Genomic DNA, 21,330 nt, shown 5'->3' with positions numbered 1-21,330 from the left:
AGCGAATTGGTCTCTTCTTTAAAATGCATAAGTGCTGAAAAGTGTAGAGCCTGGTGCATGCTATCCGCTTGGTTATCAAGGCCAAGAATGCTGTCAGAGATGCTAAGCACTAAAGAAAACAGAGCTGAACATTCAGTCATGAGATGAGGAGCTTTCATGTTCAGGTTCACTGACTGTCAGGACACAAAGCAATGCTTCTGTCCTCTGGCTCTGGTAAAAGCTGCGGTAAAACAATTAGACCTTGGCATATCTCCTCTCCATCAGCCACATAAGAATGTTAACATCCCTTCTCATCGCAGCATTCCTCACTCCTTACTGTGGCTTAATGGGTGACCCTGCTGGCTGCTCAGACCGCCACAATTTACTGAGGAAATTGAAGCCTTGCTGTAGTTCACAAGCCAAAGATTCTCTCCCTGGCATTAAGAGTCAGACATCTCTTTTCTCAAGCTGAGTTCCGGGCTCTTCCACAGACACCTGGAAAAGTCACTCCAACTGCTCCTGTGGACCACCATGAATGTGGTTGGTGGTTTAGATTTATTTGGAGGTTTCTGATGAAGTGTGGAAAGCAGTGAATGAACACAATACATCAGCTGGAGATGGATTATCAGAGTAAATCTCCATGAACAAAGTTTGAGGAAAGAGAAAAGCCTACCCTCTTTAAAAATAAATGTGGCTCATTTAGGACATAAAACTGAGCTGGTATAGAACCTTTATGTTATTTGGAAGATATTTAAACTTTGAAAATGTTTTTCAAATTCTCACATTTCATCTGTAAAATCAATCCATTGTAAATATTTTAAAGAATCAGAGGTGGCTATCCTTTAACATCGCTCTGAAGAGCCCTTCTGGCACTCTTATTTTAAAGAATGCACATGAGATGTCAGAATGTTCAGCCATAACCTTTGGTGCCCTAAAATGTTAATAGATTTTGATTAACACCGCCCAGTTAAGTAAATGCCTATAATGTCATCCATCGTCGTCTCGCCAGCTGCACAAATATGAATTGGTTGACCCACAGGGAATATTCATTTCATTTCTTGTAAAGGCACAACATCAGGCACAGCTTATGTGTCCTAGCCCAGTCAGAGGTCCTAGCTCACTCAGTGTGCATTCTGAGAAGTGCTTTCTAAAGACGTCTGACTGTAAATTTAGTTTGCTTTTAATAAGAAAGTGAAAAAGGGAACAAGAGACAAAGTGTTTATCTTGGACTCAGGCGTGACAGTTGTAAATCATTGCAAGATATTCCCTGTCTCACAGCAGTTATTTTTACAAAGAATGATAACAGTGGAGTTTATTCATTGATATCTCTCTGTAATTGTTTATATCGACCACAAGCCGTATCTGCACATGGCTTGATATGCTGAATTCCGATCAAGTTATGCCTTTAGAGAGATTAAAAAACTGCCAGCTTTCATTTTTGCTCATACAGCAGGCTTTGTGGGGACTTGCCATGAAAGCTGCTCTGGAACCAATATAAATCATCTTATTAAAGAGTCAATATCCTACATTTTTCTTATATTTCATTCTTCATGGTGCTTTTATGGTACCAAAATTGTAATTGTCTGTTCTGATTGGCTGCCATGTGCCTCATTCAAAAAGCAGTCTAAGCTGAAACACTGCTCATTACTTCAATGTCAGGGTCAGGGTTAAGCTGTTGTAGGCTGAATAGGTAGATATATGGAATAGCATCAGATTTGAATTCTGAGCAGGCTGCTTTAGTAGCTTTTGTTCTATATATGTAGACTGTATGGACCTGGGACTAAAGCTGCTTTTAAACTGCATGGTTCCAGCTCAGCTTGACTGTACTTGCTTTTAGTACCAGCTACTTTGTTGTCCTCAGTAGATATAGAACCCCTTCAACGCAACTGGTCATCATAGCAATATGATGAATCATATGAAACTGCCGTGATGTGAAGGAGCCAAAAGGCTGATGGCAGCAAGGTAAGACTACTGACATAAAGGAGAGTTTGAGAAATAGTACATCAGGTGACGAGATGAATCTGGCTGCTCAACAACACAGGCAACACAAGAGGGTACACTAACCTGGTATCTAATGCTGGCATTTGGGTTTATGGTGATGGTGAGGATTTGTACAGAGGAACAGTACTCTGCAGTTTTTTTCTGCATCACCTTTTAGTGTTAGCTCAGCTTGTTTGGAACCTGGAAGGAGGTTATATCAAAAATAGTTCCAGGTTTTGCAAAATTAGAAAATGCAAAAAAGTTGAGTCCAGCTGGTACAATGCAGTAGGAAAAGTGGCATAAATGGCACATTTAGGAGCTTTTGATGATGATTTCATACGCCATCAAAGTATTTTATCTCAGAAAGATGAAGAACGTTTCATGTGAGTCACAGGACAACTCATCAGTGTGTGTTACTACATCCCCAGTGTGATGATAAAATCAGCTAGGTGAGCTAAAGGCCATTTTCCTGTCTCTGGATTTGACATTGTGTGCTGAATGCGGTCACCTAATCCTTCTCCACCACCAGTTTTCTCACTCCTACAAAGTGGCCATGGAATGCAGTGCTAGACTGACCTTTTTCCTGTGGTCACTAAGATTTTTATGGTTTTATGTCTCTTGTAATGATCACTGCCTCTTTCCTGTTCCACTTTCCCCTCTCCACAAGTGCCTTATCTCCTCACAGACTCATCACCAAACAAGTCTCTCCACAAAGTACTGATCTGGGGACTGTCACCAGGTGTCATGCTTTATCTGAGATTGATCTGAAGATTGGACTGAAGCCAGTGCGAGAAAACAGCACTGAGTTTAGGCAGCTCCCACAGGCCAGAACAGCAGGGAGGCAAGCAGGCAGATAGACGCAGACAGCCACACAAGCTCAGGCCCAGCACGCAGCTGTGCAATAAAGGGCTCATTACTGCCAGGCTGGGAACATTTTACTTTTAAAAAGATCATTAGAAATGGGAACAGAACGAGGGTAACACATTATTTTATAAAGGCCTTTTTACAGTGGAAGGTGCAATGCAGCTATGATTTGCCAATTGCCTATTAAATAAAAAGTAGCAACATTGTTTTAAAAAAGGAAATAATACCAACTACAGCATGTAGTAAGATGTGTGTAACTCCAACATTTGTCAAAGCAAAGTAATAAAATTAGAGAAAGAGTAAATACACATTTTCAACTATATGCAAAAATTAAAATAAACCTGGGCAAACTATATGTTTTGTCAATTTTTTAAGGGAATATAATCCTCTAAATGCTCTACAAGAAAAGGACTAACTAACTAACTAACTAACTAGCTATATGTGTGTATGTATATGATATTTTTTATGTTTATTTACTGAGCTTAAAGTTATTATCAGAAATTAGTGGCAAATTTAAAGCACCTATGCCCTAGAATTCAGAGATTTGGAATCACAGTTCAAAAGCTTGTTTTCAATAAAATATGATTCAATTATTAAATGAATGATTAAATGAAAAGGCTATAGCTCTAGAATTTTAGATGGGTCCAATATGATGAACAGAGGCATAGATGATTTCTTAATAAATGAGAAAGCAATAAAACATTAAGAATGATGTTATAATATAATTAACATCCAGAACACCTCACATTTGAAACATGGCCATCAATTTTGAAGCAGTTTTAATAACTTTTTGGTTTCCACAAAAAATTAAGTAAGACATATCGAAATACTTTCTGATATTTAGCATATACTATTTCACACTATGTATGTTACAATTTAATACAATGACAGCGATTATTAAAATGTAGTGACTGCAAACTTTTGAATGTTCAGACAAAAGGGACAAATTCTTTACATTCATCTAAAAAAAAGTATTGTCATGAAACCTGCTCCAGCTGTAATCCTAACCACAGCCACAGTCATACTGAAACAGTTATAGTAGGAGGACTATTTTTCTCTCTGTGTATTCTAAAGTAGAATAGAGTAATATAGCTAATCTTTATTCAATGGGCAGTAAAGTGTAGTTAAAATGTTCCACTGTAATAAGGGCAATTACAGTAGAGAGTAATCAAAACCAGAAAGAAGTAAAAAAAAAAGTATTTGACCTTAGAATTTGTGATTTTTTCTCCTACCTTCAGCATAAGCACTGAATTATTCTTCTGTTTTGAATCTTGCCAAAATCCTCAAAACATCATACTAAAATAATTATGTAAATTCTCTCGGTTGAAAGATGTACTCAAACTCACAGCTTCTCCACTATGTTCTCAATATGAGGAAACTGACATTGTTTAGTAAATAGATTTTGCTCCAGATGGAATAACCCTGGGCAAATCAGGGTTGTGTTATGGAAACTAGTCTCTGTGGAACTATATCCTGTTGGAACACAGGACGCACACTGAACAAGGCCCTTATCTGCTCACATGCTTCGTCTTTGAATGCTGAAAGATGTTGTCGTTCCTGTGGTGTGCTGTTGCATTTTGGAAGCGTTCTGAGGTGCTAGAGGTGAGCCTCAAAGCAGATGGTTTTAATAAGGTTCGCACCCCGACACTCCTCAATATAAAGCATTCTCCGTCATCCCTTACCGCTTGTGTTACAGATTACCGGCCAGTTAAAATGTACTGGCTGCTCTTTTTGAAATTACATTGCAGAGGCCATATCTACCATCCGTCCAATGGCCTGCAGGATCTCTGCGGTGTGTAATCTGTACCACATGTCGCTTTAGCCTGGCTCTGACTTTGCATGATAAAGGCAGAATTATTTCTAATTTAGAGCAGTGCCAGGCCCTTCTTTCCTTCCAACTAATACGCATTGTGTTGCCAGGCAGCTTGCAGCAGGTTAAAAAGAAGCAGAAGCGCGTTCACAGGACTATGACCCTCAGCAAACAGGGGTTTATTTCTCATGTTGTGTTAATGGGATTTGAGTCAGTGAACAACAGCTGAAACCCAGGCCTTCAAAAGCCTAAATTTCAAAGCCAGACCTGTTCCTAAAACAGCAGATTATTTCCCCAGCAGGCCTTCTGGACCATTATAATTTGTTTTAATGGCGCTGCATCTGAAGTAAATGGCCTTCCTTTACATTTGTCTGAAATAAAAGCTGGAGAGTGAAAGAAAATGCCAGAAAGGAAGAAAGGGGGAAGCCTTATTTTACATTCATCCATAGCGCTGCTGAAAAACGCACATCCAGCCTGCTGCTACAATGGCTGCTTTTGTGCTGTAAGTCAGGGGTTAACAGAATTCTGTCAGCATCCGGAGATGACCCTTCTCGATCCAGTGAAGTGCTCTCCAAGCATTTCATTCCTGTGTTCCTCATTCAGGCCTGACAAGAAGTCGCCTTCTTTGTTTGCAGCAGGCCAAACAGCTACAGTCTTTTCAACAAAGCATCGCCAGCCAAGCATATTTCTCCATCTTTATGATTTAAAACACAAAGGCTAAAAATGCTATCTGTCTGTACTTTACCACTAATTTTTACAGAGGAGTTGATTCTGAGGAATAGACGTGCACCGTGTCAAGTTCCTTTCATAAAACATCTGTGCTAAAACCTTTGAGTAACTGTAACTGCGCAAATGACTGCTTTACTGTAGCAGGTTGATTCTTTGCCTGGAGCTCTAGCTGTGAGAGAGGGGTGGGCATTGTCAACACCTTCTGCTTGCCAACTGGCGCCATAACCCTTTTAGATCAGTATTACATGACAAGATTTTTAATCTGCTAATAAAGATCCTGACTGGACACAAAGCTCTTACTTTTGGTTTTGTTCTTTGTAGATTTGTACCAGGGCAGCCAAAAGTTTTCCTTCTCTACTTGTAAGTGATATAAACATGTGTTTGCTCAACAATTTCAAATAAACTGCGTTTTAAATCAAAACCTAAACATTTGATAGTAAAAATATCTGAAATGTAGGTGTCATCGTTAAATGTGTCAATGACAACTTTTGTGTGAAAACTTAATAAAGTTTAATCTTTAATAATTATATATAAGAATGAATTAAGTATGAGTTATTTAACGACTGCAGTGCTTATAATTTGAGCACTACACTGTAAGTGAGCACTGCACTGTTATTACCCTATTATTCCTTTTCTTCTCCTAACACAGTTAAAATATGTCTCCATCGCTCCATTTAAAACAGTTCATTTTACGATTCTTTAATTATTTAAGCTTTAATTCTTTCTTTCAAAACAACATGCAGACAGATTATGGTCATATCATGTACCTAGTCATCTAATTCCTTCCTTTAATCTTTCTTTCTTTCTTTTTCTCCTCTTTTTCTTTCCTTCATTTTTCTTTTACTCCTCTTTTCTTTTGATTCTCCCCCTTTCTTTCTTTCTTTCTTTCTTTCTTTCTTTCTTTCTTTCTTTCTTTCTTTCTTTCTATTTTATAACAATTGGCCAATTACATTCTATGACTCATTTATGAGAAATACTTATTTCAAAATGTAGGTATATCTGCTGACCTTCCTCTTTTTTAATCTCTATTCTTTCTTTCTTTCTTTTCTATTTTTTTGTGCTAAGGCTTTAAAAGCTTTTGTTTCAGTGAAAGACACACATGGCAAAAATGGCTAGTGTTTATCTTTCTGCCAACCAAGACTGTACACACAATAATAACCATTTATTCAAATCACAAGAAAATATCTTAGCTTTCACTCACATATGTATTAATTGAAAGTTTAGAATCTGCGCTTCTCACAGAATTTGTTGTTTTACTTAATTATGAGCGAGAACAAATTAAACAAAATGTAAGAAGATCAGTTTCAAGCCAGACCATCCCTGAGGGCCTAGAAGGAGTTTCAAAATGAACTCTAGTGCTGCATACTGTATGCAGCAGAGCCAGATCCATATGTAGCGAGGCTACTTCCATGGTGCCTCGTGGCCTTGTTTGCATAGCCTGTGGTGGGTTTATGACCCCAGGACCGGAAAAGTTGCCGTGTCTGGTCCCTGTGTCTGCGCAGTGGAGGGGCGAGTTGAAAAGTGCACATATTTATGACTCCCCCCTCTTCTCCAAGATGGCTACATCAAAGAGCACATGCAGGGAGGCAAATTGGTGTTAAGTGGAGGACCTCCTGTGGATGCTTGCCCTCTCCATCATGATAAGAACATGGGGAAATCTGGATGGGATTTTATGGAGGCCAGCCACACAGGAGCAGGACGGTTTAAACCCGTGCCAGAGCGCTGATTCATTCATGTCATTCACGCATACAGAAACACACACATCTGCTGCTGAGCTGTGCCAGGACAGGCTGAGACCCACAGCACCTGCACCATGCACCCCCCACAAAATCAACCCTTTCTCTTGCTAATCTGCCCTACCAAACGGTCCGGATAAGCTCCAGATAAGTTCCAGTCAGTTTCACTTTAGCAATTGAATTAATGGTAGTTAAATTTGATCATGGCGTTTAAAAAGTGGGCAATGAATAGCTATTCAACTAAGACCACAAGCCAACAAAAGTGAACTGCTTTAATTTATTTAGATTGCTATTATGCATGCATGACTAATCTATTACCATTGTTTACTGCCTACAGATAAAACCACAGGAATCTGTCACAAGAAACAGAATATTACTGTGTAAGTTTGGTTTCTGAAACGTCATTAATGGACTCATTTGTCTAAGTAAAGCCATATGGTCACTGTGGTTTCATTTCACAAAATCATAGTGATCTGATGATAAAGCACAGAATAACACAGAGAAAGTGCCTGAAATGTGAGCGCATGCTCACGCCAGTGAAGTAATTATACGTTTCCCTCCCCTCTTGACTCTCAGAAAATGATCTGGGTGGCTGATGGCCCCTCATGCATCTTTTAACCCACAAGAATAGTCACTCCTAAAAAGAAGAGAAGAGAGAAGAAATGGAGTTAATTGAGAACAGAGCACGGCCGAGAGCGGCTAATCAAACACAGTTCTAGAAACAATGGAAATGGCCATTCCTCTCACCTCACCCCTCAGTCTCTGACCCAGACAGAGTTCACCACGCTCATCAGCTCTCACGCTTACTCTGTCTCTGTTTCATTCTTGCTCATCAGGCGCTGCAACCAGAGAGCTCAGCTTTACAGCAGATAAACGAGCTAGGAAAGTACCGCAGCTCTTCCAGAGCTAAAAAACACAGAAGTGAGCAGTGCATGATTAGTGAGGAACTGCAGAAACGAAGGAGAAAGGTCTCAAATGAAATCAAACAATGAAGACGTGTTGGGTAAACACTGCTCCCCAGAATGAAGCTGCATGGTGATACCCAGTGAATCATAAGACTCTGAGAGGAGCAAACGTGGACAAAAAGCTGAATTCTCATAGCTCACCCACTCAGAACATGCTGAGACAGACATCCAAGAAATCTCCACAAGCAATGAGAGCCTGCCCTATTTCTAAAAAAGTGCTATTTCTTACCAGAAAGTACTTTTTTTCTTAAAATTATTCTCATTAAAAGCTCACAGAAGTAACAGGAGATAAAGACATGGCAAGTGAACATGCTCTGCTAACCCCATCATACCTAAGGTATATAAAATGATGTAAGAAAGGTTTATATTTTGCTGCTGTCCTATAAAAAACCCTTATTCATCCATTATTTTTACACCTGCAACTGCAGTTGCTCTTTGGTAGTAAATTTCAGGATGAATAGACAGAAATGGTCCAAGATTATATAGAATAAAATCTCTTTCCATTAACTTAAAGTTAAGAAGTTTCTGTTTTCATTCCTCTAGAACAGTCACCATTTCTGAGATACGAGTCTTTGCCACAACAGCACTGATTGATTATGGAACAAGATTAAATTCATAATTCAAGAAATAATGCTGAATATCCAACTTTCTCAGAAAAGTTATTTCTGCTCTAATTACAACTGTTTGAAAAAGCTTCACTACTACAAAAGCCATTTTGAGCTCTACAGTCAGAGCAGCTGAAAGGCTACTGCTCTCAGCTCCAACTGCTCCTGATGGACAGCTACTGCTTGGACAGTGAGGCATCTGCAGTGCACCCTTAAATACTTTTATTCTTTGAGATCAAGCCAAAATATGTTGTAAAGTGTTAACAGATGCAGATTTATGGAACAGACTGAGCTTGTAAATAAGTCGAAGTGTCAGCTCAGAGAAAGGGGAGGCGTGATGGACAGCAGCACAACTGACACCGCAGCGTGGCCTGAAGGAAAGAGCTTTACCTACACACTTTCACTGACACATGCTGAGCCCATCCACTGAGTAAACAAGACCTGTCAGAGGAATCAGACATGCTGCTTCGCTCTGTGACTCAAATGACTTTATTCTTAACCAGACATGCTTTAAGTGCTTTAAAGCTTACATCACAGCTTACTACTGCTTCCTTTACCATAGGCATGCAGTACAAGAAATGAATCATTAGATTTGTACTTTGAAGTGCTGAGTATACGAGGCATTAGAATGGAAAAGTGGATGTATAGGAAAGCAAATATTTCTTAAGAAAGTTGATTTATACAAATACTAAAATTGCCTTATACTAACCAAACGTACCAAATGACAAGAAATAAAAGGTACTGTACAGGTGTATTTTTTGTTCATCAAGGTAAACATTGTGTAGCACAACATTGGGATTTAGGTCCAATCGTGTATCTTAAATGAATTTTAAAGCTACACTACATTCTCTTCTCCAAAGTCAAGGGGTATATGTGTACTTCTTCATTTTAAACATAAACATTTTACAATAAATAAATAAAATGCCAGAAATATGATTATAATGGAAGGTGGTATGATTATGTTCCCAGACTAAAGGTACTGAAGTTGTACACTTGAGGATACCACCCCAGAGATAGTTTAATACTTTTCACTGTGTATTTACTCTCATAAAAAGGTGCCAAAAGGGTCTTACAACCACATTTGTTTCCCTAAAGAACCTTTCAGTGGATAGTCCTTTAGAACCTTTTCTGCAAATGAGATGTGTGAAGAACTTTAGAAGTTCCACATAATGTAAAGGCCCTTTACTTATTAAAAGTTTTTCCAAGAACTGTACATCCAAGTCAGGAAACGTTTAGGTACCTTTATTTTTAAGACATTATTAAAAGAATAATATTAAAATAGCTTTGTTTTCATAACGTTTTCACATTTTGCCCTTTTCTTCCACACATCTTGAAGTTTTAGAATATAAAACTTTTCAAAGCTTTTCTTAGAAAAAAAAATCTACAGTCTCAACCCTTTTCTCACTGAAGTCAAGTTGAAGTCATATGTGCTTGATTCCCACTAATACATCAAATCAGACTGAGCTTTTTGCCAGCTGATCATGATTATCTACAAAAAGAGAAGGAATTAAGAATAAAGATAAAACAACAAGTTTTCTCTAATACAGTGCCAGAGGAGGGAGCTCACTTACTGATTAACGCGTATCAGGGCCATGATTCAGGCAGGAAACAACTACTCAAACCTAAAAGTGAACTGAAGGGGCTTTAAAAGACAGCTGCATGCGATTGAAAAGTAAACACAAAGTGTGCATGGGTCGTCTGAATGAAGAGCCGCATAAAGACATTTTTGTCATTTTCCCTCTCTTTGTGACTCAGGGATGCATGAAGAAAGCCACTTAAGGAGCGGCCAGCGTTTCAGGGTGCCTTGTCTGTACGTCGGTGCTGAACTTAAACGGGCCATGCTCGACTGGCCTCTCACACCCTCCGTTGTGTCAGCAGCTCCTAAGAACTGCTGTGAATGATGTCCCTGAAACAAACCAACACGACAGCAATCTTCATCTCAACACTTTGGCTTTTTCTTCTTTCCTTTAGAGTTAATGTGAAGTGGTAATGAAAGGAAAGTTGTGGTCTAATCTTTGGCGTAGGGCACATCGTCTGTGGTGGGGTTTTAGGTTTCTGCAGCAAAAGTAAACTTTTCTACATTGCCTGAGCAGTTATGCTGTTTATGCATCCGGGGAAAAAAAATGTTTGTGTTTCTTGTCTGTCCAGTGTTTGTCTTTCCTTGCAGAGTTTGTATAAAATCAACACACAGCCCACCAGAATCCCACCTTCTCTCTCAGACACACAGCTGAACCTCTGCAGCATCACAGCCAATGGTTATTGATCTGCCTGTAGTATCGGCCCTTGTTCAACAGAACCTCTGCAGTGTTAAATAAGCTATAATGCCATTATTGTTTAAATCATCTGACATCCATTTCATACAGTTCCTGCACTTTAAAAAATATACTTTAAAATGACATGTCGGCTTATTTGACACAACTGCCTTAAGTACATTTAAGAAACTTGGTCGTACATACTGACTAAATTAAAGTAAATCACACAAAAGCAACTTGAGTACATTCTACTTAACAGGACTGATGGTTTTTGTGTGTTACTCCAGCTTACTTCAACGTAACTGGTTACAACCAACTGAAAGAAGAAGAAGAAGCAACATGAATTATAGATTTACACAAGAAACAAGTAACTTACTTTAGTTTTACTGTACAACTATCTATCATAGAGACATGCTCAGCAGCAAGATACATCAACCAGTGTAACCAGTGTTATGTAAGTAACTCAAAATTAGTAATTAGTTACAGTTAAGATATACTTCTTTCAAAAGTAATTGAATTACTTTTACTAATTACTGCAAATGAAAGCAATTTGTTACTAAGAAAAGTTACTTTTGAACTATTTCTAAATGTTGATATTCTAACTGTTGACATAGGTTGCATGTCTTCAACAATGTACATGGCAATAAGTCTGTTTAGCTCTGCCTGGAATACAGACTGTGCAGACAAATTATTGGGTTCAAAATCAAGCCTTGGCTGTGGCTACTTGGTCAATGAATGGAGTGGCTTCTTGGTCAATGGTGCTAGCATTAGGGTCTTTCACAATTAGTACTGTAGAACCATGTTTTACCAGGTGCTTCAGAAGATCAGAATTAATATTATTTGATGTGCAAAAAGTTCTCACACCAGCACATAGACCACAACTCACCAGTATATTTTTGTCCTTGATCTCAAGAAGGAAAAATAATGCTCCTATTTCCAGGACAGCAAGATCACATTGCCCAAACTGTCATCTATTGTGTGGGTTAATGCTGATTGATTCACCCATTCATTTTGCCACTGTGAGGTCGGGTGATGTTAAATCTATACTCTGTTGTTGTCCAGTAATATTTTCAAGCAAGACAACAGTAACAAATAACGAGCCCATTTAAATTTCAGTAATTATTAGTGCGCTATTTAATTTGAAAAGATAATTAGATACATCACTCATTACCGTTGCTGTAGTGGAACGACAGTAACGTGTTACTTCTGACACTGATAGTAATTCGCTCTTACAGCCACTACAATGAGGTTAGGTGGTTAACCAAAGACTATGAGCAAGATGTACACATAATGGAAGGTATACTGGAGGAAAGAGAACAAAAAAATGCAAGTAAAACAAGTAAAAATAAAAAAAATTTAAATTTTAAAAAAGCAAATAGCTGGTACCAAGAGCCAATGGAAAAGAGGTTGAGTTTTACTAAACAAGATTGCATTGATTCAACAAATTTTAATCAAGCAAACCTCATAACTGGCTGTATTTCATTTAAACAACACAACTCAACTTTATTCAGTTAGAACATCAATGATAGAACACTGATTAAAACCAACATAGTGATTTTTTGGTTTCCTTAAAGAACCTTTTAATGGATGGACCTTCGACAAAAACATTTCTATAAATGTAAAGCTTTCGAATTAAATTCTTCAGTATTAAATGGCAAAAGTTTTAGTATGGACTACTTTTTTAAAGTCAACATAACGTAAAGCTTACATTACAGTTAAAGGTTTTGTCCAAGAAAAGCAGCATGTAAGAAACTTTATTTTTTAGGAGTGTAGCAACCAAGCACTGCAGCACATCATGAGAAAGAAAAGGGACTGTGGCCTCTTCCAGCAGGATGCGTCAATTCCTGACAGAAGAGCTGATTGACAGCCATTCAGCGAGCCGATCAATGTTTTCTGTGGACCCTCGGGGACTGGAACTACTGACTGATTTGTCTGCAAGATCATTTAGCTCTGTTTCACGCTCAAAAAAAGGCACTCAGACAACACAGAGTTTCTATGCCTTGTTGACTGTTACTGTCATCAGATCAGTCTACACTTAGCATGCTGTCATCACACACATTTAAACACTGCTTATTTCAACACTGCTTTGATTTTAACAATAAATACATCAGAGACTATAAGAATACCAGCTGATCTGGTATGTAAGGGGTTAAAGAACCTTCATACACTGTAAAGGTTCTATATTCACCTATGATATTTTCTAGGACCATACACCTAAATTAAGAAGAACTAATATTTTTAAATTTGTATACTATCTCAGCCTTTATAGTGTCTTAAAATTATAGGATGAATGGCACAATAGAAATAGTCTAAAATTACCTCAAAGTAAATCTTATTCCACCTGCATTCAAAGTCAGCAAGGTTTTTTCCTCCTCCTGAAGAGTTACTATTTTGGAGATATGAGATTTTGCTGAGACAAGATGTTAAGTTATATAAATGGCACAATGCCAGATTTTCTTTTCCAATGCTTATACCGATATTGAAAGCTTAAGTTTTGGCCATTCTGTAATTTTCCATTCGATATTTTTAATTAAACTACTAATAAAAGTAAACCATCATGCTGAAACTACTCAAACTCTGTACTACCTCACAGGAAGAACTACACAGCTAACAATTTCACATCACACAAGTGTACTATTTTGGTATAGCTATATTGGATTGGATCAAAATCATTCTTCTTTCTCTTTTTACCATATTCTGCTGATATTGGCCCGATAAGTCAGTGCCATCTATAGTTACTACATCACGAACCTCACAGCTTACTTTATAAGCTGTTTTCATTTGTTCTGAGCTTCCCCATCAAAAGCAAAAAGTCCTCTTCACAGCAGGCGCAACGACCTCTGAGGCCATTCTGAACCCGGTTTCCAACAGTTTAGGCATTTACAGGAATTCTGATTTCTCAGTAGTGCATGCTGGCCAACTGTTTTAGATGAAAGAGAAAGGCAGGTCTGTTTAGGAATGAGCTGGTCTAAAATGAAAACACAAAGTCTGCAAAGAAACCGTGTGCTTGGAGCACTAAATCCAGGGTATTGCCGAATATTAAAATCAAAACTCTGCACTATATTTGTTCACATGTTGGTCATTAAGGATTAGAATCCTAGATTCCACAAGAAAAATAAAATAAAGAGCATAATTCTTTTTTTCAGTTGGTTGTACAGTCCAATTTCTTTGTACTATGCTTACAATCAGAAGCAGTAATTCCAGCCCTCCCATGGGTTACTGAAGTCGAGACCCTGTGCAACTGTGCATTGTCTTTCCTCTATAAGGGAAACCAGAGCTTTCAGTGCCCCAAACATCAGTATAGAACTGTGCCATCTGTTGATTAGCCCATCTGGTGGTCCGTATAGGAAAAGATTGTGTCACACCAGAGGAGGTAAAGGAAAAGGCACAAAGACCTAATTCTCACCGCTTCAGATCCACAATAAGGCAGCAGCAGTCATCCCCACTGGGTTTGATACCTCAGCACCGCCCTCTCCCCAGGGTGAGCCTCACATGTGGGTCTGTATCTAGGCCTCTATGACTTCCTTCTCATAATGTCTGCAACCATCCAGATGCTACTGAACCAAAGAGCTGGGCTGTGGCCTGTGCTCCTCTAAACATCATTCCTCTGAGGCCTATCAGTTTGTATATGCATTTTGTGATTTATTTTGATCTATAACCCACTACAAATATTTCACTGTATGAAACCATGAAAAATGCTACACTGGTTTTAAATCTAAATACCAAAGAAATCTGAGCATGGTGGCACAGCTTGCTGAAGTCAAAGTTTGAAATTATACTACTTTCCGACCGTGTAAGCTCATATCACATAGAAGATTTATTACCCAGACACACTGGAGTGTGGTGGGACAGTTGAGAATGATTATGAAGAACTGTAAATCTTTCAAGGGTTATAGGTCTGGAGAAGAGCAAAAGATGTGAACATCTTTAAGGGAACTGTAACAAATGCATGGAGCTGACAAAAAGAAGAACAGGGCTATTATAACAAACCTCCCACAGCCCAGCCAGCTGATGCTTTTAGAGACAGTGCCACATAACACTCAGAAGGAAATGACAGATCAGCAACAGGTCAGTATTCAAAAGTTTAGATAAATACATTCTCACAAAATAGGGTTAGGAATAGAGTCTCTGTAAACACTGGCCTCAAGGATAATTAACTTCTTCTGTGCTTTCCTGTAAATATGCATGCACATATTGTGCAATAATGTTGGGTTATATAACTACATATTTGGCACAGTGCCAGAAAGTTCTGGCTGTGGCATTATTTGCCAACCTTTGTCATTAATCCTAAATCTACTAACAGGATGTGGCAAGTTTTTTAACACTATTGAAAGAACACAGCCAAAGTAATTGGGAATTTGCTCTTTTGCTCTTGGATTGAGCAATGCCTGGGAACAACACTTACCAGCATGAATGAGAGAACTGCATGTTTCATTTTGGCTAGAATGTGGTAGAATTCTGACCACAAGTTCATTATAGCAGGGACAGAATTCTGACAAGAGGGATGAAACAATTGTGGCAGAATGGCTTACATGAGCAACAAATGCATAAGGAGATCACCGCATTATCCATGAAGCAAAGTTATGCTAAAATATAAAGTTCAGAATTGTTCACATGTAATGACAATAACACCCTGGTTAGAAACCTAACAGTTAAATCTGGTAAAAATAAAATGTGAACAGTGTGCAGAAATTAAAGCAATGAAACCTCACACTGCTTTCATCATAGGTCAAATGCTGCAATCTGTAAACAGACACAGCAGTACTTCCCTTCATTCAGCTTGTTATCTGCCTAAAGATATGAGATTAGATAAAATGCTCCACACCTTCATTTGCATTAGTATGTGATGTAGCAAACATACACCATTTGGTCAGAGTGCAAGTGAAAGAAAAATGATTTAATCTGAACTTCACAAATGCTGTTAGATTTTTTTTCCTTCCAGATGCAAAACTTTGGCATCTTTTATGGGTTAGGCCCTAAACAACTTCAGGAAATCTCTAAAGGTCTGGGAAGCATCCCGTGTGAGATGTATCATTTCAGATATGACATGTTTCTGGGAGGTAATACCAGGAAATGTTTTTGACTTAGTCAGATTTCAGCCAGGACATAGCAGCTCCTTACATCAACCATCAACAATGAGTAAAACGCATAAAGAGACCCCTCGCCATGTCCAAGCATTGCTGCGTCAGCCACACCATAGAAAAAACTATATATTATGCAGGGTGACTTCGTCTGCGTCTCAAATCATCCTTATTCATGGTGACCGCAGCGGTTGAACACAAAAACTCCAATGACATTCCTGACAGACTGTACATACAGACCCTAGACCCTCCGCTTTGTCTTCTAATTCTCTAAAGTATGGCCTGAGACAGTGCCGCTCTTTCTTCTTCCTCCAGCACACATAAGGCCCGCATTACTTCATTAGAGTTCTATCTACTGAGGGAAGGTGAGAGCCAAGATGTGTTGGCCCACATCAACTGAACTGTGGTCAGGTTGTTGACTCCACATACTGTTCCAATAGATGCAAACTGCACATGCTTCACCTTAGAACAACATTGAGTTACGGAAATGGGGCTTGTTTGAGTTAAAGTAATGGAACTCGCTATAAGCTCACTGACAGATGTCGAGGTCAGTGATGGTGGTGAGAAGAGGTGCTTTTATTAGTCACTGCAATCAAGGCACTCTTTGATCTGTGTCATTTACGTTGTCTTGCGGTGAAGTGAGGTGTCCGTTCTCTCGTACATGTGATACTACAATGGAGATGTCCTGCACAAACATGGCCTTCTCTCAGGCTGTGAGATAAGTAAATATGTGGTGCAGATATGCTCTCAGCATTCAGCTTTTTCAGTTTGCTCTTCCCCTACTTTCTTGCTCAACTGATTTCACTCCCCTAAGAGTCATCACCCTCAAACTGTAGTTGCCATAGAGCTTTTCACAAAGAAAACTAATGCTACCCCCCCCCCCCCTCACTCTTGGACAAGGAGCAATAGCAGTTGTCATGCACAAAATCCCCTGCAACTGCCTCAACACGGCTCCACAAAGCAGAGCCAAGAAGCTGTGAAGTGTTACATGATCACCACAACCTTTCAACAACACTCTTAAGAATATAAGTTCTTGTGGTTCTTGGAAAACTAATTGGTGAGAACCTTCACACTTTAAGGTTCTTTAACTTTAAAGGTTCTTCACACTCATACCTCTCATCTACAAGCACCTTTCTTCAAATAACCCTCCACTGAAATGTTCTTCAAGGAACCAAAAAGTCATTCTTCTATGACCCCAATGAACCCTTTTAGACAACTTTATTTTTAAAAGTGAATCTTCTATTGAAGGAAAGTAAAGCAGATTCATCTGAAAAGCAAGTTGAAAGCAAGAAACAGCACAACAACATCTGCATGTGTTTCAGTTTCATCGTAATTATGAATGACCCTACACTCAAAATGAAACCATCTCATATTAAACTATCCCCCTGTGGTCTGCATGTTAAAACTTGTTCTCCTGGTGAACAAAACTCCCCTCAATTATCGGCCATCAATGGGCCCTGCCCCCGCTGATCTCCCCTCATCAATGCAGCCAACTGCAGCCGGACCCTCATTTCCATCTCAGTCAGAGGGTCTGCGGATGAATGCTGTGCAAAGTGTACAGGGCAAACAGCCCTGAGACGTCCTGGAGAGAGCCCATTACAGCAGCCAGCCTCACTTTCTTAGCGAGGGAGGAGCCTGGAAAAACAAGCCAACAGCAGAGGGCACATTTGCATTCACTCTCCTATAAATATTTGGTCATCTGCCAGTGGAAGGCCCATCATGTCAATATTTTTCAGCAATGAAGTTTTGGTAGCTGAATTGGGGTCTGGGCTCAAAAACATTTGTAAAACATTTGTCTATGAGGGATGAGACTCATATCTCTTAATTCATGTTTCTATCACCTTTACTCTTTCCCATCGATCACCTTTACTTTATGTATGTTAAGATGTTTTTTCTACTAAAATGTAGTCTTTCGATATAAACACTGGTCAATCACACTCTTTAAAAAGGTAACACAGAAGGTTTTTGAGCGATGCCCTGAAAGAACCACTTTAGTTTTCTTAAAGAACCATGTCAGTAAATGAGATGTGTGAGTGTGAATACATTTTCAGAGGTTTAAAGAATGACAAAATCTAAAAGTTTTCTGTCAAATAGGTTCAACTTAGATGCTTTCTATGGCAAAGACCCCTTTTGGCACCTTTATTTTAAAGAGTTTAAGTACACTTTCTTAAAAGTAAAGCAGTAGAATAAGGCTCTTAGGAGTGATGCCACAGAAGAACAACTTTAAGGTCCCATTTTTTAATGAGAGTGAAAATAAGAGGAACCTCTTCTACACCTTTTAAAGAAATATTGTAATCTTAAGTCCAGGATAAGAACACTTTGGAAACTTTCAGTTATAAGAGAGTATTTAGTCATATTGAATTAAAGTAGTTTTAACAAATTGAAACCTATTAATTATTACTTATAATCATAATTAATATCTATTCTGTTCAATTTTCCTTCAAAAAATGTGGCCATCAAAATAAAAGTTGATGATAATGAGAAATTGCAGTAAGTTTTTCCAAAACCGAAAGTCAGAGTCAGGAAATGAAACAGTCAAAAAGCTGCTCTGTGGATGTTCCCAAGAACTGTACTAAAAAAGGTTTCACTGATTGCAGAGTGAAAAGCTCTTGGGTTATCTCAATGTTTTTTGTACTGTAATTATCTAAATGTTTGATTGCAAACAGAAAGGGAACAGAAAAGCTTGCTTTCTTAAACCCTCAGTGTGAGCACTAGAGCCGAGTATTTTGATTTGGAGAAGCCCGGGCCTGCTGCTCTGCGGTCTGGAACCCCAGCAGATCGGAGAGGCGCTCCATCACTCTGCGGGTTCCCAGGGGGGCATGGAGTCAGCAGGGCTGAGCAAAGGCTCACCAGGCTTCCGCTAGCGTCACTGATAACACCTCCATCCCCTCTGCTCCCTTTGGCCCTATGTTTACTTATCTCAGGAGTGCTGCTCAGCAAGACCCATCAGACTTAGAGGGACAGCAGAATGATCTGAGACTGGCCTCACACTTCACTGTAAATGGCATTTCCCTCATTACAGGCAGATGATAACCAGAGCACTTAATGAGCTTTAATCCAGGAATGCCCAATGAGCATCACATTACCATGACTTTGATTGATGCTTTCTTCAGAGCTCATTTGAAATGCATTGATGACCCAAGGGAACCTGGAGGGCAAAGATTTGTCATCTGCATTTCATTCATTTGGAAAATAAAAAATATACAATCTTTTATTTACTCAACCCAGTTTTGCGTCCATTTTAAACGTTTTTTAACTCTATATAATGTTAACCCTCACGGTCTCCATACAAAGAGCACATTTGCATTATAATGCAAATCACTACCATTAAAACATGCTGCGCTGCAGTATGTCACATAATAGCCCAGCAGAACATGGCATTTCAAAAGAAAGTGGTGGTTACACGTGGTGTAAGTGCCTTTCACTGGGACTGTTTAATATGTGTATTACCTTTCAAAGTTGTGTTTGGATAATAAATCAGAGGATTGTTTTGAAAAGCAAATGCAAACACACACCAGGCACCATTAGGGGGAAAACAATCTATTATTTTCACAGGGGCTATGACTTTTCATCGTCTGCTACAGGCTTGTCACATGGCCACTACCAGTTTATCACAGCAAATCTTCTGCATTCTTATATTTCAGCTTCTTATAGAAGTGCACAGATGATGGACTGGACTATATAGGCCCTGCTCTGTTTATTAGACATGGTTGGGGGTGTTTTACACAGAGTAAGTGAGAGCCAGGCAGGATAATAATAACATTCAAATTTGCAATTAAAGAGTTTATTAATATAAGTCTCCTCCGCTGTAGGGACTGTGGGACATTTGTGCTCTTTCATTCTGTGGAATGAAAAATTTTGTTCCAAAATGCTGCATGTCTAATTGTAACAATTTGGGATAGAATGTGTTTTTGAAAAGAATAGCAGCAGACATAATATAAAACACATTTTCATTTCTCTAATAAACTTCTCTAATAAATATTAATCATAATACAGCACTGATTTTTCTTGAACTTTTAAAGCCTACTTTCACCAAGTTATATAATACAATACACTGTTTGTCAGATTTCTTCGAAGCTTGTCTTGCATCACATCGATGATCATGTTGTAAACACCCGCATCCACAAGAGACAAGGAAGAGAAGAAGAACAATCATTCACAGTCACATAACTCTCATTACAGCACAAAGGCAAAAGTTTTGTATTGAGCACAGACCACATATTGGATCAGTTAAAATAATACAAGCTAATATTCCATATTTTTCTATACGCTCTTGCAAAACTATCCTCCAATAACTGATGACCTATAATCTTGGAACAAATTATTATCAGTCTAAAGAGTATTGCATCACACTCTGGATTATTGTAGTGTAAAACATATTTCATGAACCATATATACACACAAAAATACAAAATAGTTTACAGAAATCATAAACTTCAACTGTTTACAACTGAATCTTTACTAGTCACGATATGATGCACTCTGCAAAAACTGCTGGTGTGATAATACACAGCTCACTTTGTCTGGGTCAACATATGGCTGGTTTTTTTGACTGACAGTATTCTACAGAAGCTAGTGATCTGTGAGGCTTCAGAACAAATGTACAGACAAGAGAATGTCTGTACTGTTCAACATCAGAACCAAGCATCACACATGTGCCTCTTCTCTGAATCTGTCTCACCAATTCAATATCTGGAATCCACTCCCTGTTGTCCCTCCATATCGCCCTTGCCTCCCCTGCACTCGCCTTCACTCTCCAGCTCGCTCTTGTTATCCGAGGCCAACTGGGAATGTGCCTGCAGAATCTCAGGTCTGGTGTGAACTCTCCCACTAGTGCCACCTTGTAAAACGACATCTGCATTCGGCAGGGGCTTTTGAAGGGAGGAAAGCCGAGAGCTCAGGGACTTTAAAGCCAATGAAGTCTGTGTAAAGCTTCAGGAAATACAAACCAAGAAGAAGCTAAAATGGACATTAAGAAACAGCCTTTCTTTCCTCTTAAAACAGCTGATCAAAGTGGAAACTCTGACAGTGATACCAAGGTACACAAAATCCATGCTGTAATCAAGCCTCCCAGGCAACACTCTTCAAAATAAAGGTGCCAAAAGGGTTCTTTGGAGCAATGAAAGAACTTTTGGTTCACCAAAGAACCTACCTATGGATGGTTCTTAAGATGAAATGTGAGGGTGGAGAACATTTTTAAAGTTAGGTCCAACACCACAGAAAAGACCTTCCTAGAAATGTACCTCAAAGCCAAGAACCATTTTAGAATCTGTATTTCAAAGCTTGCACTTGGCTTTTATATTTTGGTTTGATTGGCTGTAAAGCAGTC

This window comes from Pygocentrus nattereri, chromosome 5, assembly GCF_015220715.1.
Source record: "Pygocentrus nattereri isolate fPygNat1 chromosome 5, fPygNat1.pri, whole genome shotgun sequence".
NCBI lineage: Eukaryota > Metazoa > Chordata > Actinopteri > Characiformes > Serrasalmidae > Pygocentrus > Pygocentrus nattereri.
The sequence above is the reverse complement of the archived record's forward strand: the minus strand, read 5'-3'. Positions refer to the sequence as shown.